The sequence below is a fragment of the Cygnus olor genome, chromosome 4 (assembly GCF_009769625.2).
Source record: "Cygnus olor isolate bCygOlo1 chromosome 4, bCygOlo1.pri.v2, whole genome shotgun sequence".
Lineage (NCBI taxonomy): Eukaryota > Metazoa > Chordata > Aves > Anseriformes > Anatidae > Cygnus > Cygnus olor.
Genome location: NC_049172.1, coordinates 37691657 through 37711105, shown reverse-complemented (window position 1 = coordinate 37711105; position 19449 = coordinate 37691657). Strand labels below are relative to the sequence as shown.

The 19449-nt window shown below is 42.3% G+C and overlaps 1 long non-coding RNA gene across 5 annotated transcripts in view; it reads right to left on the bottom strand.

Moving 5' to 3' along the window:
• LOC121069577 overlaps positions 1-19449 on the bottom strand; it is a 173798-nt gene that overhangs the window by 143164 nt on the left and 11185 nt on the right. For 4 of the 5 annotated variants that reach the window (XR_005819499.1, XR_005819497.1, XR_005819500.1 and 1 more), the window contains exon 2: positions 16883-16998. This is a non-coding gene — a long non-coding RNA (uncharacterized LOC121069577). Of the gene's footprint in view, positions 1-10845; positions 10970-16882; positions 16999-19449 lie in introns of those variants that run through there. The other variant, XR_005819496.1, reaches the window with a different exon arrangement.

Genomic DNA, 19449 nt, shown 5'->3' with positions numbered 1-19449 from the left:
ATGATTTTGTTAAAAAGAATGTTCAAACTATGACAACACTTACACAGAAAAGAACTGCTCTAAGGAAAAGGATCTCGAGGTTCTCTGAGGTACGCAGGGCATTAGACAAAGTGTTCTCCAAACCAGCTGGATACACCTTGTCCACACCCTCAATATTTACACTTACAACAACCAGAAACTGAGTCAGAGCCGATGAGTTTTCTGCAGGCAGGGACTTAATGCATGGTCTTCACAGGGCACTCAAGTGAAGGACATGCAAAGCCAACAAGGGAACTGAGGAAGGGGGTTACAGTTTTGCCAGATGCGCGAAAATCTTGTGTTAGCACAAACACACAATCTTTTCTGAATCTTCATTCACATCAACCAACGGGCTTTTCTGACAATTTTGCCCAAGAGGCCACATGCCTGTCCCAGAACAGGCCCTTGAAGATGGCTGTGCAGAAGTCATCAGGGCACATTACCACGCAGCATTTCAACCACATGTATTGTGTTCCTGAAAAAGCAGGGGTTTAAGGCAACTGAAACTACTGATTATTTTAATGCCAAATCTGGCAAGGTCATTTTGGGCTGAAAGTGTGTCTTACGTTTAAAGCTTTTCAATTGACACCATCTAACTGTTTGGAAACATTTCATTTAAAAATGCACTGAAGTGTAAATTCTTAAAAGCAAAAACACCTCTGAAATGAAAGAGTTCGCAAAGATAATACTTAATCCAAAAACATCTTTCCCCCTTTGGCTTTTCATTTTCTTCAACAAAAAAGTCAATTTTTCACTAGTCTACCTGGGAATCTGAGCGAGAGTTAGGAAAGATGAGAAAGGGGGGATAGGGACAAGCCCTCAGACCACCAAGGCATCCAGACTGCTTGGTCCCATGTCATTGATGGCAGTGTGCAAAACACCAAATAAAGAGCCAGCCAGTACTGCAGCACCTCAGGCAAAAGAAACTGCAGAGTACAGTTGGGTCCCAAGGCACAGGACCCAAATAAACAGCCTGCTGAGCATCTGTCGAAGCAGAAAACCTGCTTCGCTGTCAGGTTTCCCGTAACTCCATATCCTATTGCTTCCAGGTTAATCTCTCCTACTTGCACATAAACAGGCAAGATCTCAACGTGCCACCTAATTATATACTCAGATATCACTAAATATGGGTCTAACATAGTAACTGCCTGAGATGCAAGAAAACTGGTAGTTCTCTTCAAAAGCCACTTAGCCAGCTGTCAGAAGGCAGTACAGCAGTACCTCATGTAGGCATATTTCAGTGTCTTGAAGGCAAATCTGGACAGATTCAGGCAAAAGCATCTCTTTTTTATCATCTGCAACCTGAAACACTTCCAAATTACATAGTTTGAGGGCTTAGACAAATTGTTACATTTTCCCATACTTGAATACATGACAGGAGATTATATTGCTTATAACAGAGACATGAAAGGGAAAACCAGTATACATAACTTCAGTAATCACCCCTTCCTTAACTTCTGCATTTCAGCTGAAAATCTGATCCATTCAGTCTTGCCCAAAGGGGGACAGATATTAGTGTAGCCAAAGCAGGATTTAAATAAATCTAGTTCTATTTGCCTCCTCATGCAGATGTGTTTGGCACTGGAAGAGAATTGTTCACAAAAGGCAATTTTCCTAGTACAGCTTTGCTGAAATAATTTGTAAAAAAAAAAAAAAAAAACTTTCCCATGCAAATAGACAAGCTGTGAGAATCTGTTCAGTAAGATGTTTTTATACTGCATATCACTATTGCAGTGGGGGCAGAAAGGAAAAGTAAGAGAATAATATCAGACACTTTAGACCCCATTTCTGCAATCCATTTCAATTCCTTCTCCCTCAAGACTTCTCAAAAACTACAGTAAAGGGGTTATTTATCCGTTCTCTCTGCAACTTTGCAAGAGTTAAGTTTGAATTGCCATCTCCATGTGGACACTGCTGGCTATTAAGATGTGCATACCCTACAGGGTGTAATTAAGGAAGCATTAAGACGTTTTCACCAAAGGACAGTTCATTTGTTTGCAGCTGCACTTTTTTTTTTTTTCCAGCAGGTTTAACTACTTGGCAGCCCTTGCATGTCCTAGAGTCAATCTCTGTCTAAAGGATGGAGGTGAGTGGGCAGGACAGGCAGTTCATCTTCTCCATCTCTCATTTATTACCACATCACTCAGCAGTCTTGCTGACCTTCCTCACCTTGGAAACAGGGACCACACACTGCTGGGGCCAGTGCAACAAGACAAACAAATTCCCTCTGAAAATAAAATAGAATAACAATCTACCTAATAAATGACAGAAATATTAATGGCACACGGATATTTAATACTCCAAATATTTTAAAAGCAAGCTGTTATTTCATTTACTCCCATTCCCTTCCACCCCACCCCCCATACACACACACAACAGTTAAGACATGTTGCACAAGTGCTGGTAACTGTGCACCCACAGTTACAAACAAAATTATCACACTTTCATCTCCAGACCGAAACAGCAACCACTTCAGGGCTTGTGAATGGAAAATATCCTGCTCTGCCCTTACATCAGGGCTGTCACAGTTTGAAAGCCCCAGCAGGACAGTCCATAGCCTCCAACAGCAGTGTGTGCATAGGTATCACGGGCCGCATCATTTAGGCGCCTCTGCCATGTTCCTGAAGCAGCAACAGGAAGTCATTAAGAGGCAGGATAACGAAGGATAGCTTCCCAGGTGTTGAATAGGAACTGACCAGGAAGACAAGATCCCTTGATCCACAGACAGAACAGCAATGCAAGATGCACAAACCCTCCTCCCCCCGGTATGGCCACCTGTGTCCCGCTGCAGCCCACCCCAGGCCTGCAGGGGCTGGCAGGCCCCATTAGGTCCACGGCCCTCACCCCTCAGCAGGGCACGAGGGCACATATCCTCTCCTCAGCCAGCCCCACGCAGGGTGAGAAGAGCTCACGAGGCTCAGCAGAGGAGCAGAAGAGAGGAAAACCATCAGGAGGACCAAGGCTCAGCGTCTCTGGGGACAGGAATCAGTACAGGACTGCAAAGACTATGGACACCATTAGCTTTGTCCGCTGCAGAAGCTGCTAAGGGGACTCAAGCCCCGTGTAGACCCAGAGGCAGACTGCTGGTACCATCATGGGCACTGTCTATGCCTGCCACACTCAGCTGGCTGCTGCTAAAACCCAAGGTGACATTCCAGTCAGCATTCATAAAGCCACCTTCCAGCACCAGCAGCCTCATAAACTGAAGCGGACGAGGCTGAATAATGTCAAATCGGACGTTAGCGAGACCAACAACTGCTCATCTCCAACACCATAATTCCCCAAGTCTTCTCATTGAGGTTTTGGGACACGATATAAAAGCAGCCTTTGTTTCTCTGCTGTTTCCTGTTTCCTCCCCGTGCACCCAAAGTCTTCCTTCTTCCTTTTTTTTTTTTTTTTTTTTTTTATTTTAACCCAGCAATGATGAACTAATTCCATTTCCTTTCAGGAAAGCACAGCATCCCTTCCTGGGCTCTTCCACACAGTCCAAGCCTTGTGCAGAGCAATCTCTTGGAAACAGCTGCACAGCAGCTACAGGAGAGCATGAAAGATTAATTAGGTACATGATGGAGCTCTATATACAATTTGGTATTTAAAGTGCTTCTGCATTAAGAATCAGATAAATCCTGAGCAGGAGAATGAACTTCTCGAGCAAGTTTAAATGTGCTTAGATCTGTGATTGATAGACATGAGTGACTGCTTCATACTCTAAGGTGACCCTATTCACGCTCTCTCTTCTGACAACAATGCCAGAATAAATTGCCCTGACTGACAAAGACATAATAAAAAACATTCTGGAAACCCACTCACTTAACCCATACCTACATGACTGTGGTCTATTTAAAATACCAAGCAATTCAGTGATTAATTTTGGTGACTTACTCATTTTTATTTAGGGAAGCAATCGTTGTGGTACGTAATGATGAATCCATTTTGATTTTAAGGTGTCTATCATCTGAAAAATGACATTCAGAAACACTTAAAAATTAACCCTTCTATTCATTGTCATTCAGCAACTCCCAAGAAGTACTGTCAGGAACATGTTTTGGATGAGCAGATTTTGGTAGGAGCAAACGTCTGGGTAGATTAAAGAGGGTGACAGCAGAAGGAGATCTTAAAAATGATAAAGTAATAATAGCGAATTTGACTCCTGGATTCTTCATAGTGGCTGCAGGACTGTCGTTTTTTATTTTGTTACCTTTAATTCAATCGAGTCTGGTGCCCACATGCAAGTAACATAACCCCAAAACAATTTTACATATAAGAAAAGTCAGAACAACTGAGTTGAAACAAATTGAAGGAGGCAGATAGGAAGAGAAGGGATTACAGATACAAACATGAGCTGTTCTTTTCAATCAAGAACTGGTATCATGAGTGAAACCAGCTTCTTCCTGTTTCTGACCTTAGCAAGTATAAAATTTATCTTAGTGTAACCTTGCTAGCAATTTGGTTGGGGTTTCAGAAAATCAGGAGAGACAGGCTAGGATGTCCTAAGCTGTGCTGGCTTCATAGAGTATCAAAATACTTCAAAACTTTTTGTTACTGCCTCAGATAAGTGGCTATGACCTGGCCAGTGTTCAGTGAGGAAGAAACTGTACTGACCAGGGAGTCTATTTACAGACTCACTGTTATTACCCTAATAGCACTTCAAAGGAATTGGGCAATCCAAATTTAATATGTACTGAGGATTGCTGTTAGCACAGTTAACTGAGACAGCAAAGATAACTCTTTGCTACTGTTAGGGAAGAAAGCCAAAGAGAAGGAGAAATGCAGTGCTCCAAGGAACTTTTTCTAAAGCTGGCACATCCTGCCTGGTGTGCAGAAACAAGCAACCGTGATTCACTGAGGGTGAGCTCCTGCAGAAAGCCTAAGCTAGCAAAGGGGCACTGAAGGAAGGAAGGGGAGAGGCAGGCTGGGCAGCGCACTCTGCTGCTCCGCAAGGTGCCGTTGTTGGTCACCTCTACTGCCCACCTGGCACAGCTCAGTGCTAGGTAGGAGAGATGCCATGCCATCTGGCTCCAGAATGACAGCTTTTCAGCCTGAGTAAGTGTATAAGTGTATATTTTATATATATATATATATATATATATATATATATATATAAATGTATACACACACACACACCTGAATTATTAGATATCAGAGCTCACGTCTGATCTATTCTCATCCAGAACAATCCCCAGATGTATTGCTTATGCAGCCTCACTGGCTGTGAACTGCAGAAGAAATAGGAGGGGCAAGGAGGGAGTATTTTCCCCACAGTCCAGAACATCCAACAAGAAATAAGAAAAAAGTGTTTTTCCCCACAGACCCATATATCCACATTACAACACTACGCTATAGCACAGTCTGAAAGAGCTGAAGAAATTCTCTCTTTCTGCTGAACTATCTCTAGATACCAGGCAGACATTATGAATAGGTATTTACAGAGTTTTCAGCCTATTCTATTGGACCACCAGGGACCAGCCTTATATAACCATCAATAGACGATGAAAAGCCAGTAATCACCTCCACCACTTGTTATGTGTTTTCTTTACTTCAAAGCCTCATGTACTGCTTGCTCCAGCAGCGTGAAAGCTTTAAATTAAGGTGTGCTAGTATGGAGTAAGTTTCACTGTACTTTCCTTAGATTGGCATTCTAGGAGAGATCTCTGTTTGGGTCTAATCTTATGGCTCCGGCTCCTAGCAAACTTAATTCATTTCAGGTATTAACTGCGCTTTAATCTCTTAGAGAGTGCCCACACTCGAGGTACCAGCTAACTAAATCACTTTCAACAAGAACCTAGTTACATAGGTACATGTTCAGCGCACAAGGCAAATTGTACATGTCAGCACACAAGACCCGCCTTCATTATTTACTCCCCTGTTCAGTTCATTCCTCAGTAATCCCTGCTCCCCCCCTAGCAAAATCAGGAACTGTGAGCAGCATGTGTGACTCAGGGCAGAACCAGCCTTGCAGGGACTGATCCTAGGAGGTGCTGAGCTGCTGTTCCCACTTGGGGCTCAGACCTACCTGAGACCTCTCCAGCTGCACAGCGGTGGGCAAAGCGGGCTTCTGGCCTGGGGGCAGCACCAGATCCGGGCTCCATCCTTAGGTACTGAGCTCCCCGCACTCCTGGCAAACAGCAGATGTCCTGAGAAACAAGTTGCCCCTACAGTTCTCCTTTACACACACAGAAATTGTTTCCATCTGATTTCCGGATGCGTTACAAATGGTTCAAAGTAACTCAGCATATAATGCAGATCATAAAGCTCAAAGCAGACCACATACAGATTGTTTGCCAAATATCACACCTTATGGACTGGCCACATTAGCACAGCAAGGAAGGAGAGAAGAGTGCTGGTGAGTCATGAATAATACATGCTGCAGACTGAGTCTGTAATCGCACTTAAACTATTTGTTTTCCCTATTACCAATGGAAATAAGCAACATAAAATTGTAGGTTTTAGTAAGTGCATATTTTGTTTCACACGGAGGAATATGAAGTCCTTGGTACAGGAAGAGTATTCACTAGGCTTGCATTTTCTAGGTGCTGTAACCTGAGGCATAGAAAGTTAGCAGTTATTGGCTGTACTACTGAATTACACTAACAGGTGAATAGCTCACAACTAGCTAGACATTTCTACATATTGCAGGCAACCAGCACGCAGGGTAAGTAAAGAAAACAGAATTTCAGTATCAGTACAGCCCTTGCTTCCTTTGAAGACTCTTGCCATGTGACAATAAGTGGCCTTATGGTGCTCCTCATTCTCTTTTCTGATCCCTGGACCTGAGCATCCATCTTCATCTACAGGGGGCAAGCCTAGGAACTGGGGTAACCAAGCATTCCTCTGTAACATCTCAGAGGATGTAGAGACACAAAATGCCATATTTAGGAACAAAATGAACATTGCTGGCAAAACAAGATCTGCCTCCATTGTGCATCCCTTGAATTGGATAGATGGTCACTTCAGGAGAAAAAACAGGAGAGTCAAAGGTTGTCATCTCTCACACCCCAACAGCACCTACGGAGGAGGTGCCAAAGATGTCACGAGAGAGACAGGATTTCAGGAAGCAAACGCTGTGCCCTTGTCATGAGAAACCAGAATGGGAGCCTTCATCCTGCTGTTTTATAGCTACTTCTGTAGCATTACAGCCCTGCCATGTGCATCTGCCCCGATGGCTCGTTCCCTGCTCCCCAGCACCCTCAGGGCAGCCAGCACCTCTCCATGTGGATGGGGATGCCCTGTGCTCCGAGAGCCGTAGCACAGAGCCTGGACACACGTCCCTGGACACACTCACTTGGGGACTGCCGGCCATCAGTGGCCCACAGGCACCCCAACCTTCTGAGGTTTGGGCTGTAAAGCCACAGCGAGCTCTCCGGGATTTTAAGGCTTGTAACGTAGCCCAAGCATGCAGGGCTTTAACCAGCACAACAAAAAAGCCCCGCTTGGGAGGGCAGACCTCCTGCACAAAGCTGTATGAGTTCTGCTCTGAAGGACTCTGAAGGGCTGGGGAAAGAGGGGAAATGCCATGCCTCTAAGGGAAAAGGGTCACTATAATTATTTCCTTAAGAAAAAGCATTTTCTCTGCTTTTCAAAAAAAAAAAAGCGCACACGAGCTGGAGGCAGTCACCCAGCATGGAAAATGAGTTCAAATCCTAGAAAGTTATTAAATGGAACAGAAATAGTCTTATAATGGGAAATGCCAGACAACCCTAGTAAAAAGTAAAGCTTCCAGTCCCACCTGTAATTGCCACCGCTGCACTCTTAATAGGTTATCCACAATTATACACAGATGGTGAGAGAGAGATGGCACAATCTTCACTGATGTTTGCAATTATATATTCTGGTTAACAAAATGCTCAGGCAAATTAAGGGCACTCCTGGAGATTTCTCCTTTCGCTCTTAAAGACCACCTCGGCATCAGAAGATAAGAATTAGCAGCCATAACAAACAGTGTAGAGAGAAACTCTTATAGCAGATGATAATTTCTATTTTAATCTTTTATCTTATCTATTTTCCTAGTGTATTCTGAAAGATGATGTTTATTTTATAAGGTGTATATCATATAATGCTCTTTTACTGCAAGTGACAAATAAATCAACAAAGAACACTGTTTTGGAAAAAAACAAAGGAAAAACAAAATTATCTTACGCACAATCAGGGCATGATGAGAGATTATTTTCAGATGTAAGTTTGGTACAAATAGAATTTTATTTCTGAAAAACAAATTTGATAAGACACTTTAGAAAAGCCCTTTTGGGCTTTTAGAAGAGATTGCATTGTGCTCAGAATACTTCAAAGGGGGCGTTTGAGTTGAAATCCATATTTCACCAGAGTTGATGTTCAAGTATTAAGTTGAAAAGTGTCTCGACTTCTCACAGGAAAACCTTATTTAAATCCCAATAAAAGTTTGCACAAAAAAAAACTTTTGTAATTGTTCTAAACTGTTCCTTCTAATATCAAAGAAGGAAATTCGTATATAAAGTGATTTGCTGAAGTTCTTTATTACTTCTAAATTGTTTTTTTTCTGTTTAAGCATAAAAACTTTCATTTCCTCCTTAGACATTTAAAGGTGGTTTAATTTCTTGAAGACCATTTTGCAAATATTTTTCATCTAAAGAAAGGATTACATATAGCAGTTTCTTGATATCAAAACTAGATAAATGCTTGTAATCACCAGCACGACTGCACTCTAAGTGGCAACTAACACAAGAAGCCATTTAAGGTTGAAGCTATGAAACTTTGGAACAGCCACAACATAGAAGGCATGAGGTACCTGTTCAAAGCATTGCGAAAAAGCTGACATTTAACTACTATTAATGCTTTCTAAACTTATATTTATACTATTTATACTTAATTTCTATTTAAAACTTTCTGTAAGAGTATGGAACATTTGAGATAGGTGCTCTCTTAAACCCCGTTGAAACTTTACAAAGCAAAACAGTAGAAAGGCATTAAATTCTCGTGTTAGCAATGTTCTGATAGCATCCTGTCATACAATGAAGTCCCTGCAATTACAGTGGACTTTGTTGCACACCTACTCACAGATCAACTACTGATGAGAAGAGACAGCTAACAAGGCAAACACACAAAGACACTCGAGGAAGGAAAGGTCAGAGGAGCACATTTTGAATACTGTTAAAGCTTAACGAGGGTGTGGCTGCCTTCTTTGTTAAATGTCTAGAAGGAAAACAATATAGAAGTTCTCTAGATTGAGGAAGACAGTAGACTCTTTGTACAGCCTTCATCTTTTCCCCATTTTTTCTGGTCTTGTGTGAGAAACCCACTCATCACCTCCCTCAAAGAGAGAGCAGAAAGCCGTAAGCCCGAGCTGAGAAGCAGCAGCTACTGAATTCAGCACCACCAGTAAAATGAAGTTAACTTGAGCAGAGGCAAGTCATTACACTCATTCTGAAAAAAAAAAAAACGCACGTAATCACAGATTAAAGCAGTACATTTGCAGTTTAAAATAAATCTTTGAATTTGTCTGTTTATCACATGGGTTTATTCTCATTTCCAGGAAAATATAGTTTATGCTCTTTAGCAGAAGCTGTTAAGATCCTTAGAATTAGTTCATTTATTAGTCTTAACACTGCTGTTAGGATGGAATAACTTCTGCGGACTAAGCAATTCAGCCTCTCTTAGGTTTCATTCAACTCAGGTCACTCCCTCACATTGTGCTAACTCTAGTACATACATGACAGGATGCCTTTAATCTCAAAATTGTTTTGTTCACTTAGAAATAGCTTAGTTAAGTAGGATAAGAGAACGATGTTCACAATTGGTCCCAGGCATATTTCAGCCCTTTTGGTTGCAAATTTATACCAAAACACTGTCACATTTTAAATCCATGTACTAACCGCTACTGGGTTTGGTTTTATTGTTTTTACTTTTATTGTAATGTTTGGTTTTTTTCCTCTCCTCAGAACACAGCAAGACACCCAGGCAACTGGTATCTTATTCCTCAAGAGATTATAGAAACAAAATTTGGCTCGAATGTTGTTTCTACAGAAAATATTTTATTTTTTTTTTAATAGAGCATTCAATAGATTGTAAATACCTCTTTGCAATCTTCCTACCTCACAACCCAAACATTACTGCAATAATTACTGTATCATCTAAAGAGCAGGAGAATCAAGTCTGAAGAGCAGTCACGAACATCACGTAAAACGGGAGACGTGCCACCAGAGTTAATAACGTGGCTGAGAGCAAAGTAGCCATAGGGTTGCAATCCCTGGTGTATGACTCGCACAAAGAAAAAGGGCTATCAGGCTCTTAGCATGACAGCATCTGCTAAACCAAAAGTCCCAGTCAGAGCCATGATAGCAGCAAATCTGGATATGTTGAAGTTATTTATTTTTTTCCCCCCAAGTTACAACAATCAGAAAACCAGACAACTCTTCTCAGACCATGAATTGTATAGTCACATATTCTGAGACTTCATCTTTAATTCTCGTTGATGACTTATACCAATCTGTTCGTAGTAGCTAAAAGCCTCCTCCTAACAAAAACTTTTCCGTATCTAAGGGGAAATAGTTGGTTTTATCTAGCTTAATGTTTCATTACACACCCTCTGGAACTTTTCTGATCCAAAATGTAATGCCTTCTAGGCAACCCCAAGCATGCACGTACTAAATAGCCCTGTCAACCCCAAACAGCAGTCAGTCTGAGTTATAAGGAAAAACATTGCACTGAAATGTAAAGGCTCAGGCTGGAGGGCTGCAGCAGGGTAATCAAGAGGGTAAGTGCACAAAGGTGAGGGGAATGCTCTGGCTAATTAGTGAGTGAGAGACCTGAATAGGCAGAAGGAAATAAAGGAGCCCATTCGCCACCCTCCTGGGAGACATGCAGACGTCTGCACCAGTAATCAGCACAACACCAGCCATCTTCGTACGGAATTTCTTCAGATTACTATGCAGAATGAGGGGGCGAAGCAGATTCAGACCCAAGCCTCAAAAATGGGTTTCTGTGGAAATTAATTTGGTATGCTATGTCAGCAGTGGCTAACCAGAAACACTCACTCACCACAGGTCAATTTTTACCTGTAAAAAGGTAGAGTAAGTTGGTTTTACTACAGAAGGAAGATGAAAACATTAAAAGTAGGGGAGATCAACACTATTTATCCAAACATGGGTCAATTTTCTTTCCTTAGTATGTGATAAAGCTAAGAAGCCTCGCCTTCCTTGTGTTTTCACTTTGGGATTTTCACACCTTAGATATTACAGCTTTAAAAAAAATAAAAATCCTCTTTTTAGCAATGAAGAAGGCTCTTCACAACTACTTTACAGGGATTTATATAGGACAGCACAAGGTGAAGAAAATAAGAGTTGTAGAAAACGTGCTGTCTGCATTGTGACCTAATTCTCTGAACTCCTGATTTTGAAGGGACTACACCACCGCTTAAACTCTCAGAGGCACAGATACCAAACTTCAGAAAACAAACCTCATCAAACATTAAATGCTTCAGACTGCATGAGATTAAGAATTGGGATTTTGGTATAAATCCTTCTTATGTTCAGGATCACTAATGCCACTAGAGGGTTTGCTCTTAGAATTAACAAAGGTAAAATTACTAGGCAAATACAGTGCAGCAAAAGCATTTCTTAATTATTATTGCTTGGGAAGAGCAGGTTCTGAAGAGCCGTGTTCTTTCTTGCTTGCCAGCTCAAAGGAACAGATTGGTTTAAGAAGTAGGAAAAATCAGCTGACACTATTCTTCTCACACACCTCGGCAATGCCAAGACATTTTGTACTTACACAAAAATATATTTTTTTTTAATCAAGAGTGCAGCTAACCCAGCCATCAAGATCAAAACATGGCAAAGAAAGAACAAAGTCCATATAGGAAGAAGCAAAGCATGACAGCTCCCCCTGAACACCTGCTGAACTGAAAAAACTTCTCTCCGAGCTGGTGGGCACTAGGGCAGGTGGAAAATGGGACATGGCAAAGCCATACATAGTAACAAAAGGTTTTTTCTCTCTTTCCAGATTTTGTTTTAAATGTCGATTCCACCTCTGCGTGGCCAGGAACCTCTCCGGTGAAGTACCTGTTACTAACCTGGGTTTCAAACTAAGGGGCTGGGGCTCCGTCTCACTTGTGCTTTATTTACACCCCTTTCCTGTAGCCTGTTCTTCCAAGGTGGGAACTCCTCATTGTTGGCTTCACAGGGGTAACCTCCTTGAAGAGAGTCATTTCTTTCCCAAAAGTCAAACTGAATGAAAGCAGAGCAATGACTGCTCTAGAGTCCAGTGAGAAGACTCCTCTCCAAGGACAAACACATTTCCTTTTATTTACTACACTTCCTCCTATGGCCTGTACTGCAGCAGCAAATCAGCATATTCAGGTCAGTACTTGGCAGTGACCCCATGAAAGACAAAGGCTAACTTTGGTGAAAGCATACTCTGAACAAAGGAAGTAACTCAGATAGAGAAAGGTGAAGATATCATCCACAACCCACTGAAGTTGCCTGAGCCCTCCAGGCCTCGTTTGGACACTGCAGGGAAACACAAGCACCTCCATCCTCAGGAATTATTTGAAGTTACGTGACAGCGAGCCCTCCAAAGCAAGCAGCTTACGGCCACCCCAACATGCTTGCTGGTGGACCAACACGGAGCCAGACGGGGAAGGGGAGCCCCAAAGGGTTTCATAAGCACAGAAATCTCTGACAGCTGAGGAATAAAGTTGAACCAACGCTATTCCAGAGCATCTTCTTTTGTTTCTGGCAGCTTCAGCCGTCACATAAGATTTCAAATGACGCTGCTCATGCTATGTGATATAGGGTTGCGAGCGTGACCTTGAGCACTCAGTATTTCTTTCACACACCGTTGACTGCATCAAACAAACCACCCAGCACTCCTCCTCCCCCAGCTCAGCCACTGCCAGAGCATTCAAACCTGCTCAGGATACTAACAGACCTCTCACTGCAGCGAAAGGTGAATCCTATTTGGGTGTATGACAGAAAAGCACTTATAAATTGCTGAACGTTAGCTTTAAAACCAAACTGTGGTCTGGAGAAATAAAAATAATAAATCTTAAAAAAAAAATCTTCTTACCAAATACATATGACTCTTTGTAGTGATTATAAATATAATCGGTGAATCGTGAAGACCATAAATACTTCCCACAGTTCTGGGACTAGCAAAATAAACCACAAGAGCAAAATTCCTGTGGGTTATGATGTCAATGTTACCATGAAATGTATTAATGGCCCAGCTCACTGTGCTCCCATACTTATGTTTATGTAATAGATATATCCAACCACAAGTTTTAATAGAAAAACATAGAAATATAACTTGGAAATCAAGGTTTATCTCCTGGCACTTATAAATGCATACTTCTCTTTCCACATTATCCAGAAAGAATTGGCAGTACACCAATATGAGGCATATTGACACAACGTCTTGCTGATAGCACGTGAAAGCCCTTAATAGTTAGAGCTAAAGTACTTGAGCAACAGGATCCCTAGGCCAACGTGACTGCAACTACCATTTATTTTTCTTCTCTGTCCTAAATTTGCCTCTGAATTGTTAGTTTGCTGCACCAGAACAGCACCTTCTTACCCTGCTTTGGCTCTTTTCAAGAGCCCATAGTTCCCCAGACTGTTTTGCCCATTTTCCTTTTTGTGGTGATGGCTGTCGGAGTGCTTGGTGTTCTAGGCCGCTGAGTCCAGTTTTATTTCTATTATGCTTGCAGCATCCCAGATCTGCCAGCTATAGGCACTTTAAAAACACATTATCAGGAAACAGGAGAGCTGCACTCACTTGACTTAGGCATTAATTTAGGCAGAGTCCCTATTCATAATGCAGTAAGAGTATTAGGGGACAAAAAATAAAAATCTGCGGGTTGGTTCTTAGCAGTGAAGGCTATCACCTTGAACTCATGGAACATCCTAAGGCTGCTGCCTTGAATTATGTTTAGTCTCAGCCTTTTCCTATCTCCTCTTCTGCTGAATGTGCTCCCACCACTTCCATGAAGACAATTTTATTTTTAAGATAATTTCTATATTTACAGCTCTCTCCTCTCTTCCTTCCCCATTCCCTCTGCAAGCAATTCTTTCCTTTCTCTTTCCAAAAGGTTTAAAAGAAATGAACCAGGACAGCCAGATACTGCTTTCAGATGCTGCATAGAGGGTCCAAAACCATGGCTGGCAGCAGAGTAAAGAGTTAGTACAAATCCTGCTGCGGACTGATGTCATTTTTGTGTTTACCACTCAGCCACAGATACTCAAGCCACCACCTTTCATTATTTAGCTGCCACTGACATACATTTGAGAGTCCAGCCTATTCCCTCTACTGGACTACCCTATAAATACAGCTTAAATGAAACCACTGTCTGTGCCTGTGGTGAAAACAAATGTGAGGGAGGAGGATCAATCCATACCATAACATTGAAAACGAAGACTACTGAAAGGCAACGAGGAAATGGTTTGACACAGTGGCCTGGATAGCCCATACCCATAAGGTTTTGCTGCCACACAACCACTGACAAAGCATGCTAGTTGGCACAGAGCTTGTACTACATGGGGAGGTTGTTGACAGTACAGCTTCACCATGCCCTAAAGGTCATTTTTGTCCATCAGAGATCCCTTGTGCAGTGGTGTAGCAGCTGGTACAGAAGTCAGAAATGTTTTTTTGCAGATCCCTCCTCAGCACTGCCTGGCAAAATCACTTTGTCACAGGGCCCAATTGTCCCCTGGAATAGCGCCAGGGCACCACTAACAATGGGCACTGCAGGGGTTTAGCACCATGCTCTCTAACCCTTTCCTCAGCTGGCTTTAAAACCACAATAGCTGAAAGACTATTCTCTCACTACACAATAGCACCTACAGGAAGCACAACACCGCCAAGGCTAGGAGAGGGGAGATTTCTTTTAAAGACCACAAAGAGTCACCACCTACAAGAGCTGCCTCCTTCAGCTAAAGCTGCTTGTAACAGACATATCACAAGGAATAGCCTGTTTCAACCACAATCAGAAAAAAATAATTATAGCAGAAATACCATATTTGCAATTATCCTTTAGGAGCTACAATTGTTTCTTCAACTTCAATAGGTAAAAATTACGGATGCCAGAAAACGTAAATAATTCTACTACCCCTTTGATGAAGCCAAACATGCCCTGACATCTATTTCAGCTGTTACCATTCATTACTATTTTGCAGATCTTCAGTATACTGTTTATCAAAAGGAATTGCTTCAAATTATTTACGTTTTAGGAGCTGCTCTATCATAATTATTTTTGCACGGTTGAACCCCAGTAAACTTCTGTCCAGCTTTCTTGTTTCCCTTTCATTACCATAGCTGATCTTACATACTAATTAAAAACAGGCTATGCTAATTAGATCGCACTGTTTTCTTAATGAGATAAAAAGTCTTTTTTTTTCCCCCAAGTTGGTTGCTCATTACTCACTTCATAAGAGAGACTGCAAAGTTGCATGACCTTCAACACCATCAGGTCTGCCTTCTGCAGCAGAAGAAAAAGCCTGTATTTTCCCCCTTCCACTCCATGTACTATAAATATCAAATCCAGTTCCATAACAAGTTGCTGGTAACTGACAACTTGCTTTTTCTGTTTTGTGTTTCTATTTCTGCACAAGCATAGCTCCAGGCTCTACTGCAATAAAGAAGAGCAAAGATTCTGTTTTCCTCCCTCTGTTTTGTAACCTCAAAGCAGTTCATCCCTGATTTGCAATTCTGTCCTCACCTTTCCTCTTGGTTTATAATTTCATCCGAGCGTAGTTGATCTCAGCATTAGAGAGGAAATAAGGATGACAAAATGGAGGACAGGCTCTTTACATAGGAGAATTTCCAAATACTAGCAAAGCAATTGAAATTTTGATTTTCTTGGTTACATATCATGAAGAACAAGTATGTTACCTAATCCAAAACATCTACTTGTTTTCAAATTCTGTAAGGCTAACACACTTATCAGCTGTGGGACTCCCATGCCCTTACAAAATTGCCTCCCACTGCATACTGAAGATGTTGCTTCCATGTTTTCCATGGAGTTACATGATTGGGATAACTGCTTTCCATGGAGCAACTTTAGTTCTCAGGCAACATGATATGGCGAGAACCAGACTCATCTTCAAGTCACAGGCCAAGGTCTACATGCACATCCAGATTTCTCCCTGTTACACTGTTGTGTTTTTTTGTTTGTTTTTAAACAGACAAATTCTAACATCTGATTCTACTATATTTATTTTGACTTGATTTGCGTAGCTTGATGCATTTTGTGAACATCTCCAGGGTCAACCATGTTGAATAAAATGAAATACATGCATTTCTTATGTAGCAGCGAACCCAATTATTCATACCAAAAAGACACGTTCATGTGGCAAATCAAAGCGAGGGATTACAAGATTTTTATAGTATCATAACTGCAATTTAGGCCTTTTTTTTTTTTTTACTGTATAGCAGCTGGTCCAGCTGTTCATTTAACAGTGACATGATCACAGAAGCCACTAACTAGGAATCTGTGTCCTTCACTACAAGACCCAATGCAGTTCTCCAATGTTCTTTTTCAATCTACTCACAGTTCTTTTTTTCTCTCAGACCCTAACATGCCTCCAAATTTCTCTAATGTTCCTTTTGACCTTCACACAGTGATTCTCACTGAGGCTTCCGCTGCGCCGCAGAAAATTCCTGAAATTTTTGTGCCAGTAATAAGTACAGCTGTAAACAAAAGATGGTCCTAAATTACAACATTGGGTCTGAATACCCCCCACTTTTAGAACCAAATCCAATTGTATGAATTTTGCAAGTGGTTCTTCAGTTGAGCAAATTCCCATTCTACATGTTGTTAAGTCTTCTTAAGTTCTCGCCATCTGACTGCTGAAGCTGATGTACAATCAGAGTTAGTGAAATTAAAAAAAAAAGTTACCTCTGGGAAGCAGGTCAGGTTCTGGAGGAGGTCTGGTCAGCAACACACTTCTCTGCACCGAAGCATCCTTCCACCACCCAGGAAAGGGAGATGATTTGTCTCTGGAGGTAGCATTCCTAAAATACATGTGAAGGAGAAGTTGCAGATAGCTGGGACATACATAATATCATAACACTTATCACAGCAATTCAGCCTCCTCAGCCTCTGTGGCTCCAATTGTCTTTGTGCCACTTCACTGAATTAGATCACTATTAACCCCTTGGCCTAAGCACCTAGTTCATCTTGCAAGACTTGTCATTTCCTAGCCTGCAAAGGGTAACTGTATGCATTCAGGTACTCTTTGGTGAAATCTCCTTTGTCTGCAAAAATCATCCGCACTGTCTGGCACTGAGGATGTCAAAGACAAAGCTCTGAGGTGAATGAGACCAAGACGCGTAGACATAGCTGGTGGACTATCTCCTCCCCACCCTGCCCTGAATTTGCAGCACCTCCCAGAGGAAATCCCTGATCTAGGATATATTATGGTCAGGTTTACAACTCCCTGCTGTCAGCAAGTGCAGGGGTACCCCGCTCTATATTGAGTTGGCTGGATCAACTTCCATCTGCAGGTCAAACCTTCCCCCCGGCCTACCAGCTCTCAGCTGGCCTGGCTCACCCCAAGCTGCAGTCACTGCAGGAGATACGGGGGGACGCAAAAGCCAAAGCCACCAGGGGACAGGACTACCTCACACATGCTCTCAGCAGCCGGCCTTTCCAACTCTATCTCCCCCCTCCACCTTTGTTTCACCTCCTTCCCCAGCATCTGAGGGGCCCCTCGCCACCTGGCCTGTTACCATGGGAGGGCTCGCTGCTCCCTCCAGCTCTCGCTGTGCAAAGGGATACTGAATTGCACCCTCCTTTCTCCTGGAAACAGAGTTCAGGACTCCCATCACCTTCAGCAAAACCTACTGCTGCCTGTCAGTCACTGACTGGCTTGATGGCAGCCATTAACTCCTCTCCAAATAGCTTTATTATTTTATTCATGCAGTGGTGCTGCTGTGAAGCAGCTGATGTATTTCATCCTGGAGGAGCTTGTTTTTCAGTGGTGTACAGCTTGTAAAAATCACTTTGTGAAGCACTGTGTTTTTCTCCTGGGTGAAAAGTGCTGTACGAATAAAGATCATTGCCATCTTATGAAATTCTCAGTGTGGCAAATGTTTTGCTGTGGGTTGTCCTTTAGGAACTGTTTGGGCAGCCAACACCGAGTATAACCCAAGCTACCAAAGCTGGGGAAGGCCTTGCACTACCTCTGCTTGCTTCATTCTGTCATCTAAAGCTGCATTCAATTGGTATTATTTCCAGGATTTACTAAGCTTTTGCTGCCTCAAGAGAGTTTAGGACTGAGAAGAAAACTTAGCAACTTAAAAGAAAATATCCACTGCATTATGTAAAGCTATTCTTAGCACATACACGTAATTTCTAAGAAGCATAAGTCACGGTAAGTGTTTTACAGTATTTAATAATAAAATGGTAATCCAATAGGAAGTTTCTTCTCTGCCAGTCCAAAGCAGTTAAGCGTAACATAAAATTTTAGTGCAGACAGTCTTCCTTTCATGAACTCCTCCTTCCTTGTGTGCTGCATGTACAGATAGCTACCTATCCCGCCTGTCAGAAGAGACTGAGAGGTGAGCAGTCACCAGGCTCAGCAGACAGCTCACCTGTTGTCACTCTGGAAACCTAAAGCTTTTGGCATGATTTCATATGTAAGGGCTATCAGTACTAGCCTCTCACTGCTGACAAATGCCTTCCCTTTGTCCCCTTGGATATTTTTTATCTTTAGGGCAAACTCATTTGCTGTCACAAAGTTCACATAGCCAGTGGCAAATTGCACCTTGTGCCTGGTCTGCAGAAGGCAAGGCGTCATACTTAGCGAGCCAATTACATGAGATGAATGGGGCTCGGGTGCCGAGACCAGAACTGAAGACAGAGAGGCCACCTGATAAAACAAACCGTTAGGATGAACCGTATTTTAAATGCCTCCACCTCCCCACACACACCTTTTTAACTTCTCCCTGCGATTGCAATTTTTTATGTGGAAGCTGGGAGAAGACCAGGTTGTGGCCCTGGGCTGCCACAGTAGTTGTATATTATGGGGAGTATGCTTAGGGTGACAGTTATAAACACAGTCTCCAGAAAAACACTTCATTTACAAAACAGATTTGACAGCTCGGTTTGTTTGCAATGCAGAGCACTCCTCACAAACCCCCACATGGTCCTGTGAGCCTTGATTACTTTTTTGATGCCAGCTCTTCCATAGAGACCTCTGAAATGGAATTGATGAATGAGGTCCTGTCAGGCTCCATTCCCTGGGTGGCCTTGAATCCATCCAGTTATCTGTTACACTGCCAGCCCTGACAGTGATGAACACAATGCAGGCAGCTGACAACACCCCTATTCATTACAAAAAGGGAAAAAAAAGGAAAAAAAGAGAAAGATGGAAAGTCGTATGTTTGCCACCCTTCAATGCTTCACTCATCTGCACTACCTTTAGAGGACCTGCTTGGGGAGGAGATGATGAAGTCTGTTTA